Source organism: Bos indicus, chromosome X, assembly GCF_029378745.1.
Source record: "Bos indicus isolate NIAB-ARS_2022 breed Sahiwal x Tharparkar chromosome X, NIAB-ARS_B.indTharparkar_mat_pri_1.0, whole genome shotgun sequence".
NCBI classification, from domain to species: domain Eukaryota; kingdom Metazoa; phylum Chordata; class Mammalia; order Artiodactyla; family Bovidae; genus Bos; species Bos indicus.
This window is the reverse complement of record NC_091789.1, coordinates 48,902,335-48,913,639: the sequence shown is the minus strand read 5'-3', so window position 1 is coordinate 48,913,639 and position 11,305 is coordinate 48,902,335. Positions and strand designations below refer to the sequence as shown.

At 41.3% G+C, this 11,305-nt stretch overlaps 1 pseudogene; it reads right to left on the bottom strand.

The window, feature by feature from the left end:
- Window positions 1–9,657: 9,657 nt before the first annotated feature.
- LOC109568780 (large ribosomal subunit protein uL29 pseudogene) lies at window positions 9,658–9,954 on the bottom strand (annotated as a pseudogene).
- Between the last annotated feature and the right edge of the window lie 1,351 nt (window positions 9,955–11,305).

Below are 11,305 nucleotides of genomic sequence, written 5' to 3'. Positions count from 1 at the left end.
GTCCATGGGGTCACAAAGAGTCAGACATGACTGAGCGACTAACATTTTCACTTATCTATTACCAACCCAGAATTGGTTAGAATGAAATAGAATTAAAATAGAAAATGCTCTTTTTCAGGTTCATAGGCAACTTTTAAACAATGGAGGAGCATAGTAGTAAAACCATGAAGAAAATAATGTAAATTTATCCTGTTCCATAGTCGTGGGTTTACCTGTAGATAATTCCTTCCTGTTTAATATTATATGTGAATTAAGTCTATTAAGCTGGAATAGCCCTCAGTGCTGTATAGAAAGCATATTAGTGGATATTAAAGGCATAAATACATACATACACATACACATAAGTGCACATATACAGGGACTTGCCAAGAGAACTTAGCCAAAAGCTATATTTGGTTTAAACTGTAAAGTGTTTTTTGTCTGTGCCTTTTGATTCTCTTCTTACACCTTCTATATCAGAGGTCATCCTGTTTCTCAGTCAGTAATTGTTGGCCTCAAAGAACAGGAATATATTCAGACAAGCTTAAGTAAAAGGGGGTTTAATAAAAAAAAAACTGCAACCAACAACCTCATGGAAATCCAACAAAGCCCAGTCAGAAAATGAGGAACTGGAAATTTACCTGTTAAATCACAAACCATTGTTCACCCTATCTCCAAAAATCTCTCATCTCTGCCCTTCTGACTCCACTCTTTCTGTCTCAACTTCCTCTGCTTTCCTATGGCACAATTTGGCTAGAGGAGCCATTCAGGTCATTTATCTGCTCATTTTCTAAGTGACTAAAACAATCATTAAAATATATTGTATCTCAAATATTTTATATGAAAAATATTTTCTTGAAGTATAATTGACTTACAATATTATATTAGTGATTTTATATTTTATATACATTACAAAATGACCATCACAATAAATCTAGTTACTATTTGTCACCATACAAATTTATTGACATATTATTGACCATATTCCCTATGCTGTATATTACATCCCCAAGAGTTGGACACAACTGAACAACTGAGCACATGATTTATTTTTTTATTATTGGACATTTGTATCTCAATCTCCTTCATCTATTTTGCTCAGCCTTCTATCACTCTCCCTTCTAGCAAAGACCTATTTCTTCTCCATATCTATGACTCTGTTTCTATATTCTTCTATTTGTTCATTTATTTTGTTTTTATTTCTTTCATTTTTTATTGAAATATAGTTGCTTTACAATATTGTGAGTTACAACTATACAATGTAGTGATTCACAGTCTTTAAAGGTTATGCTCCACTTATTCAGTTCACTTCAGTCACTCAGTCATGTCCGACTCTTTGCGACCCCATGAATCGCAGCATGACAGGGCTCCCTGTCCATCACCAACTCCCGGAGTTCACTCAGACTTACATCCATCGACTCAGTGATGCCATCCAGCCATCTCACCCTCTGTCGTCCCCTTCTCCTTCTGCTCCCAATCCCTCCCAGCATCAGAGTCTTTTCCAATGAGTCAACTCTTCGCATGAGGTGGCCAAAGTACTGGAGTTTCAGCTTTAGCCTCAGTCCTTCCAAAGAAATCCCAGGGCTGATCTCCTTCAGAATGGACTGGTTGGATCTCCTTGCAGTCCAAGGGACTCTCAAGAGTCTTCTCCAACACCACAGTTCAAAAGCATCAATTCTTCGGCGCTCAGCCTTCTTCACAGTCCAACGCTCACATGCATACATGACCACAGGAAAAACCATAGCCTTGACTAGACGAGCCTTTGTTGGCAAAGTAATGTCTCTGCTTTTCAATATGCTATCGAGGTTGGTCATAACTTTTCTTCCAAGCAGTAAGTGTCTTTTAATTTCATGGCTGAAGTCACCATCTGCAGTGTTTTTGGAGCCCAAAAGAATAAAGTTGGACACTGTTTCCACTGTTTCCCCATCTATTTCCCATGAAGTGATGGGACCAGATGCCATGATCTTCATTTGCTGAATGTTGAGCTTTAAGCCAACTTTTGCACTCTCCACTTTCACCTTCATCAAGAGGCTTTTTAGTTCCTCTTCACTTTCTGCCATAAGGGTGGTGTCATCTGCATATCTGAGGTTATTGATATTTCTCCCTGCAATCTTGATTCCAGCTTGTGCTTCTTCCAGCCCAGCATTTCTCATGGTGTACTCTGCATATAAGTTAAATAAGCAGGGTGACAATATAGAGCCTTGATGTACTCCTTTTCCTATTTGGAACCAGTCTGTTGGTCCACGTCCAGTTCTAACTGTTGCTTCCTGACATGCATACAGGTTTCTCAAGAGGCAGGTCAGGTGGTCTGATATTCCCATCTCTTTCAGAATTTTCCACAGTTTATTGTGATCCACACAGTCAAAGGCTTTGACATAGTCAATAAAGCAGAAATAGATGTTTATTCTGGAACTTTCTTGCCTTTTCCATGATCAGTGGATGTTGGCAATTTGATCGCAGGTTCCTCTGCCTTTTCTAAAACCAGCTTGAACATCTGGAAGTTCACGGTTCACGTATTGTTGAAGCCTGGCTTGGAGAATTTTGAGCATTACTTTACTAGCGTGTGAGATGAGTGCAATTGTGAGGTAGTTTGAGCATTCTGTGGCATTGCCTTTCTTTGGGATTGGAATGAAAACTGACCTTTTCCAGTCCTGTGCCCACTGCTGAGTTTTCCAAATTTGCTGGTATATTGAGTGCAGCACTTTCACAGCATCATCTTTCAGGATTTGAAATAGCTCAACTGGAATTCCATCACCTCCACTAGCTTTGTTCATAGTGATGCTTTCTAAGGCCCACTTGACTTCACATTCCAGGATGTCTGGCTCTAGGTGAGTGATCACACCATCATGATTATCTAGGTCATGAAGATCTTTTTTGTACAGTTCTTCTGTGTGTTCCTGCCACCTCTTCTTAATATCTTCTGCTTCCGTTAGGTCCATACCGTTTCTGTCCTTTATCGAGCCCATCTTTGCATGAAGTGTTCCCTTGGTATCTCTAATTTTCTTGAAGAGATCTCTAGTCTTTCCTATTCTGTTGTTTTCCTCTATTTCTTTGCATTGATCGCTAAGGAAGGCTTTCTTATCTCTTCTTGCTATTCTTTGGAACTCTGCATTCCGATGCTTATATCTTCCTTTTTCTCCTTTGCTTTTCACTTCTCTTCTTTTCACAGCTATTTGTAAGGCCTCCCCAGATAGCCATTTTGCTCTTTTGCATGTCTTTCCCATGGGGATGGTCTTGATCCCTGTCTCCTATACAATGTCATGAATTCTGTCCATAGTTCATCAGGCACTCTATCAGATCTAGTTCCTTAAATCTATTTCTCACTTGCACTGTATAATCATAAAGGTTTTGATTTAGATCATACCTGAATGGTAGTGGTTTTCCCTACTTCTTCAATTTAAGTGTTAATTTAGTGATAAGGAGTTCATGATCTGAGCCACAGTCAGCTCCTGTCTTGCTTTTGTTGACTGTATAGAGCTTCTCCATCTTTGGCTGCAAAGAATATAATTAATCTGATTTAGGTGTTGACCATCTGGTGATGTCCATGTCTAGAGTCTTCTCTTGTGTTGTTGGAAGAGGGTGTTTGCTATGACCAGTGCATTTTCTTGGCAAAACTCTATTAGTCTTTGCCCTGCTTTATTCCGTATTCCAAGACCAAATTTGCCTGTTACTCCAGGTGTTTCTTGACTTCCTACTTTTGCATTCCAGTCCCCTATAATGAAAAGGACATCTTATTTGGGTGTTAGTTCTAAAAGGTCTTGTAGGTCTTCATAGAACCATTCAACTTTAGCTTCTGCAGCGTTACTAGTTGGGGTATAGACTTGGATTACTGTGATATTGAATGGTTTGCCTTGGAAACGAACCGAGGTCATTCTGTTGTTTTTGAGATTGCATCCAAGTACTGCATTTTGGACTCTTTTGTTGACCATGATGGCTACTCCATTTCTTCTGAGGGATTCCTGCCCGCAGTAGTAGATATAATGGTCATCTGAGTTAAATTCACCCATTCCAGTCCATTTTAGTTCACTGATTACTAGAATGTCGACCTTCACTCTTGCCATCTCTTGTTTGGCCACTTCCAATTTGCCTTGATTCATGGACCTGACATTCCAGGTTCCTATGCAATATTGCTCTTTACAGCATCAGACCTTGCTTCTATCACCAGTCACATCCACAACTGGGTATTGTCTATGCTTTGGCTCCATCCCTTCATTCTTCTGGAGTTATTTCTCCACTGATCTCCAGTAGCATATTGGGAACCTACTGACCTGGGAAGTTCCTCTTTCAGTGTCCTATCATTTTGCCTTTTCATACTGTTCATGTGGTTCTCAAGGCAAGAATACTGAAGTGGTTTGCCATTCCCTTCTCCAGTGGACCACATTCTGTTAAACCTCTCCACCATGACCCGCCCGTCTTGGGTGGCCCCACGGGCATGGCTTAGTTTCATTGAGTTAGACAAGGCTGTGGTCCTAGTGTGATTAGACTGACTAGTTTTCTGTGAGTATGGTTTCAGTGTGTCTGCCCTCTGATGCCCTCTTGCAACACCTACCGTCTTACTTGGATTTCTCTTACCTTGGACGTGGGGTATCTCTTCACAGCTGCTCCAGCAAAGCACAGCTGCTGCTCCTTACCTTGGATGAGGGGTATCTCCTCACCGTCACCCCTCCTGACTTTGAACATGGGATAGCTCTTCTAGGCCCTCCTGTGCCCACGCAGCCACCCCTCCTTGGATGTGGGGTTGCTCCTTCCGGCCGCTGCCCCTGGCCTCAGGCGTTTGGTAGCTCCTCTCGGCTGCGGCCCCTGACCTCGGACATGGGGTAGCTCTTCCCGGCCGGCTGCCGCCCCTACCTTGGACTGGGGTAGCTCCTCTCCGCCGTTCCTACACCATCACATCCTGGCACCCTCAGGCACTGCCCCTGACCTCAGACGTGGGGTAACTCCTCTTGGCCACTGCCTCTCCACTTATAGTTATTATAAATATTGGCCATATTCCCTGTGTTGTAAAATATATCTTTACAGCATATTTAGTTTTGTTGAAAAGACAGTTGAGAGTCTTACAGGAGTTCCCTTGTACATAACTAGTTGCTTTTCTTTTTCTATTTTTAGGGTCCTCTCTTTAATTTTTGCCATTTTAATTATACTGTGTCTTGATGTGGACCTCTTTAGATTCATCTTATTTGGAGCTCTGTATTCCCCTGACCAGGATGCCTCATTCGTTTCCCAGGTTAGGGAAGTTTTTAACTATTAATTCTTCAAATAAGTAAGTTCTCTGCCCCTACCTCTCTCTCTTGCCTTCTGAGACCACTGTACTGTAAATATTAGTACTCTTGATGTTGTCCCAGAGGTGTCTTACACTGTTTTCATGTTTTAAAATTCTTTTTTTTCTGTTCAGCTTGAGTGTTTTCCACTACTCTTTCTTCTAGTTTGCTGATTTGTTCTTCTGTATCATCTAATATACTGTTGATTCCTTCTAGTGTACTTTTTCTTCAGTGATTGCATTGTTCAACTTTATTTCATTCATTTTTATATTTCCAAAGTGAAAGTGAAAATGTTAGTCATTCAGTCATGTCTGACTCTTTGGGATCCCATGGACTGTAGCCTGCCAGGCTCCTCTGTCCATGGAATTCTTCAGGCAAGAATAATGGAGTGAGTAGCCATTCCCTTCTCAAGGGGAACTTCCCAATTCAGGGATTGAACTTGGGTCTCCTGCATTGCAGGCAGATTCTTTACCATTTCAGCCGCCAGGTAAGCTCTTATATTTCCAAACTCTCTTTTAAACTTCTCACTGTGTTCATTCCATTTGGAATTCATTGAGTAGCCTTTTATGATTATTACCTTGAACTCTTTATCAAGTAGATTATTATTCTTCATTTTGCTTAGTTGTTTTTCTGTGGTTTTATCATATTCCTCTGTCTCCTCATTTTGCTTAGTTCTTTCTATTTTTAAATATTAGGTAGGTCAGTTACAGTTCCTGACTTTGGAGAAATAGCCTTATGTAGCAGACATTTTATGGGGTTCAACAACATACTACCATCTGGTCACCTGAATTATATGCTCTAGTTGTTCCCTTTTGTGGGCTACATGGGCCCTTCTGTTGCAGCAGGGCTGACTGTTATGGATGCACTGGTAGGCATAGCTGGCCCCTGGCCCACTTGGTTGCTAGGCCCTTCTTTACATGGTGGCTGCCAACCCACTGGTGTAGAGCTGGGTCCCAGCATGGCAGAATGCAGGGGTTGGGTGTCCTGAGGCTTGTGCTGGCTTGCTGATGAGTTGGGTCAGGCCCCAGAGTGGCTGCTTGTCCCAGGAAATCCCAGACTGGTTGTCCAGCTCAGAAGGCCCCAGGGGTGGTGACAATCTGCTAGTGGATAAGTAAACCCTGCATACTAATAGGCTAAAAAGATACTCCAAAATAGTGCTTGCCAGTACCAGTGCCCTTATGGTAGAATAGGATCCCCAAAATGGCTGCCACCAGCATCTATGTTCCTAAGGATAGTCCTAATTGCCTCCTACCAACCCAAGAGGCTCTCTAAGATTAGCAAGGGAGTCTGACCAGACTCTTTTCAAACTACTATCTCTGTGTTGGTCTTGGAATGTATGAGATTTTGCATATGCCCTTTAAGAGTAGAGACTGTTTCCGACAGCCCTCTACCTCTCCCATACCTAAGCCACACTGGTCTTCAAAATTACATGTTCTGCAGGCTCATCTCCCCAGTGTGCACCCCCAGGCTTGAAAGCTTAACATGTGGCTCAGACCCCTCGCTTCTTGGGGAGAACCTCTGCAATTGTGATTATCCTCCCATTCGTGGGTCGCCTCTTCCAGGAGTGTGAGTCTTGACTATTCCCCATCTACACCACTTCTACCCATTTTTCTGTGGTTCTTTCTTTTTAGCTTTAGTTTTATCATTTATGCTAGTCTTCAGGTCATTCTCATAAACAGTTGTTCTGCAAATAGTTGTAATTTTGGTGTGCCATTGGGAGGAGTTGTTCTCAAGGTCTTCCTACTCCACCACCTTGGTCATGCCTTCCTTTTTTTTTTTTTGGATAGCAGAATAAGTGAATAGCTTCTCTCTTCTAGGGCCCAGTACTTGGATTCCACAATTTTTTTCTACCCTCCAGCCCTTTTCTCAAGTATGGTTTGACTTTTATACTTTTGCACTATCTTGCTTGCACAATTTGCATCCATCATTTCTAGTTTGGATTCCTTTAAAGTGGAATGAGAATGAAAAAAGACCTATGCTAGGAAGTGATACGATATTTGAGATTTGCCTCAAAATAATTCTGGTGAAGGAATGGGTGGGTATAGCTTAAGCAAGATTGGACATGTAGGGATAATTATTGAAGCTGGATGATGAGAGCATCCTGTTTAATTATACTATACTCTCTAATTTTAGATATGTTTGAAATTATCCATAAGATAAAGTAAAAAACAAAACATGTGAAGCAATATGAATGTAGAATCTTAATTATTATAATTTCCCCCATCTTCTACTGTTTTCTCACCCACGCCTAATCTGACAGATTTTTTTTAGTGCCCTGCATTTACTGAGTCTTACAAAGGCATTCAGCCTAGATATCATTGAAGCAACAACTCATTTTGCATTCACATTTCATCAGTTTACATAATATTTAATTAAATCATATAATTACATTATTATGTACAACTGGCATAAATAGATTTAGAATCAGTTCAGTTCAGTCGCTCAGTCATGTCCAGCTCTTTGCGACCCCATGAATTGCAGCACGCCAGGCTTCCCTGTCCATCACCAACTCCCGGAGTTCACTCAAACTCATGTCCGTCGAGTCAGTGATGCCATCCAGCCATCTCATCCTCTGTCGTCCCCTTCTCCTCCTGTCCCCAATCCCTCCCAGCATCAGAGTCTTTTCCAATGAGTCAACTCTTCACATGAGGTGGCCAAAGTACTGGAGTTTCAGCTTCAGCATCAGTCCTTCCAATGAACACCCAGGACTTATCTCCTTTAGAATGGACTGGTTGGATCTCCTTGCAGTCCAGGGGACTCTCAAGAGTCTTCTCCAACACCACAGTTCAAAAGCATCCATTCTTCGGCGCTCAGCTTTCTTCACAGTCCAACTCTCACATCCATACATGACCATTGGAAAAACCATAGCCTTGACTAGGTGGACCTTTGTTGGCAAAGTAGTAAACTCAACTAATTTTCAATAAGCATACAACTCAAACTGTTTAAGCAGAAGTATCTGGGCAAACTCAACACTTCTACTCACACTACTTCTAACCACACTACTAACTATAAGCAGTTAGTGTATGGAGCCTATTGGTCCTGGTCCTGAGTGTCAGTTAATCCAGTAAGGTGATTAAGAGGAAGTTCACTAAGAGAATCTATTGTATTTTGTTGTTGTCGCCATTGTTATGTATGTGTTTGCCTTCATTTTTCAAGATTTAATCCTGACTGCAATTAATCTCTCATGATCTTAAACTCAGGACATTTGAAGATTTCATGCTTGCTTTGAATGATCTTCTGGTATGTAATGGAGCAAATGGGACTAAGTTGTTCAGTTACTTATGTTTGGCAAGGATGAGGAGTATATTTCCATATTCTTATTCTTATGCTTTCCTGCTTTCTCACAACTCTCTGATTTGCTCACTTAAAAAGAAATAGAAGTTAAGCCATTTTATTGACATCGGCTTGATTATACTTGCTAAGATTCCTAGTAGCAATATTGAGGAATTAATTAAAATCCTGAGATGAGAGTACCTATCCAGAGAGACAAAGAATGAGTGTGTTAGTAGCCCCCAGCTCTAAGTTTCTGCAATCATTTGTGGAAATACCTTGAGGAAATATGCCAGTTTTTATTTTTCTATGCAGGGTGGCAAAAGGTGATATGACAGACCAATCTTTTTATAATAATAAAACTGTAGGGACCAAAATTCTTTCTCCTCCACCCTCCATGATACCTCATAAAGCTAATTCCATAATGAACTAGTCCCACTGCCCATTGATATTCTTTTATCAAACTTATAGCCATGGATATTGAAAGGAACTGCTTTCCCATCACTTAACCATTTTGGTATGAGTAACTTGTGAATACACAGGAGCAAGGCAATTTTTTCTTCCATTTTCCATCTCAGGTATGCAGTAACAACATGCATTCTGAGTCACGCAGAGTCCACTCTAAAGAATGTGTGCTGTAAGCTCAGAGGGGCTAATACTCAAATTAGGTTGCTAACAAATGGCAATTTATAATGCTAAAACTAATGAGAGGTCAAAGAACTAAAATATGCAAGGAGTTTTAATTATCCTGTCCTTTGTGATTCCACAAGAATATTTTTAAAGGAACACTATCAGCAGTATTCAACTGATATTTTAAGTTTCATTAAGATTTACATAACTTGTTACATATTGGGAAATACATTCTTCCTTTCCGAGCAGAGCAAGGACCTAAATCCTTCTCTTTGGGGTTGGAAAAAAAGAACTGTCTTGCTTTGATATTCAACTTATTGAACCCTTTCCTTTACATAGCACTGATGGGAAACATGGAATCTCTTCAAGGAAATCTCTAGATTGGATAGAATAGGAACTGTAGCAAATAAAATAACTACAACTTTTCCGTCCTTATTTCCTATGCCATTTCACTTGTTTTTTTTAGTCCCTCTCTTTTTTATTTTTTGCCAGTTTGTTTATGTTTTACTGACTGTGATGCTCAGGCCTTGACCACGAACTTCAGCAGTGGAACAACTGTTTCTCCTGCTGCTATTTCTTGTTCTTCAACTCTCCTCATGCTTGTTGAACCTGCAGTATGTGCTTTCTTGGACTGCAGAGGCTTGTACTTCCTGAGGTTCTCTTTTTGAGTCTGATTAACAACAGTGAGAAGTCGGGAAATGAATTTACAAACACCTAGGATCTTGGAGGGCTTGGACGACACACTACTTGTCATTTTGATGATGCCTAGCCTGGGCAGTGCCACTTTCAGGCCACCCAGTTGTTTCAGCAGCTCCATCTTGCCAGAAAGATCTCAAGCCTTAAACTTGGCCATGGCTGCACAAGCTGCTGCCACTGCCTACATTGAGGGAATTTTTTTCATTTCTTATTGGCACTTCCCTCTGGCACAAGTGGGCTTCCCAGGTGGCTCTAGTGGTAAAGAACCCACTTGCCAATGCAGGAGACATGAGAGATGCAGGTTCTATCCCTAGGTTGGGAAGATCCCCTGGAGAAGAGCATGGCAATCTACTCCAGTATTCTTGCCTGGAGAATCCAATGGACAGAGAAGGCTGGCAGGCTACAGTCCATGGGGGTCACAAAGAGTCAGACACAAAAGAAGTGATTTAGCATGCATGTACTGTCATATGTACACCCACACACACCACCACAACCACCACATGCAACATTTCTGCAGATCAAAGTGCCCTTCATCTCTCAGAGCCTACCTTCTTTCTATGTAGTGTTCAAGATGGGTTTGTATATTTATTTATTTGGTTGGAGAGAGGGTGGCAAAACTGATGAACTGAAGAAAGTGACAGTGTCAACTGAATGTGGAACCTTGTTCCTTGGAAGAAAAGCTATGACCAACCTAGACAGCATATTAAAAAGCAGAGACATCACTCTGCCAACAAAGGTCCATCTAGTCAAAGCTATAGTTGTCCCAGTAGTCATGTATGGATGTGAGAGCTAGATCATAAAGAAGCCTGAGCACTGAAAAATTTATGCTTTCGAACTGTGGTATTGAAGAAGACTCTTGAGAGCCCTTGGGCTGCAAAGAGATAAAACCAGTCAATCCTAAAAGAAGTCAATCCTGAATATTCATTGGAAGGACTGATGCTGAAGCTGAAGCTCCAATACTTTGGTCATCTGATGCGAAGAGCCAACTCATTGGAAAAGATCCTGATGCTGGGAAAGATTGAAGGCAGGAGGAGAAGGGGATGACAGAGGATGAGATGGTAGGATGGCATCACCGACTCAATGGACATGGGTTTGAGCAAACTTCGGGATATGGTGAAGGACAGGGAAGCCTGGCATGCTGCAATCCATGGGGTCACAAAGAGTCAGACACGACTGAGTAACTAAACAAGCAAAAATAAAACCGAAAAAAAGCTGCTACCTCTAAAAGCTAGAGAAAAGATCAATTCAGGCATTGGAGATGTTAACAGCAATACACTGTGAACACAGATGGTCTGGAAAGGCTTTTGCTACAAAGAGGGTTAATTGTCCAAAGGTAATGTCTGTCCATCAAGCCAATTTAAGGCCAAAGAATGCATCTGGGCATGGAGTTTTCTTTCATCAATAGCTATGTCGATAAAACAGCAAATGGAACACAAAAAAATCGAGCCCATCCATATCATTAAGGCAGCAAG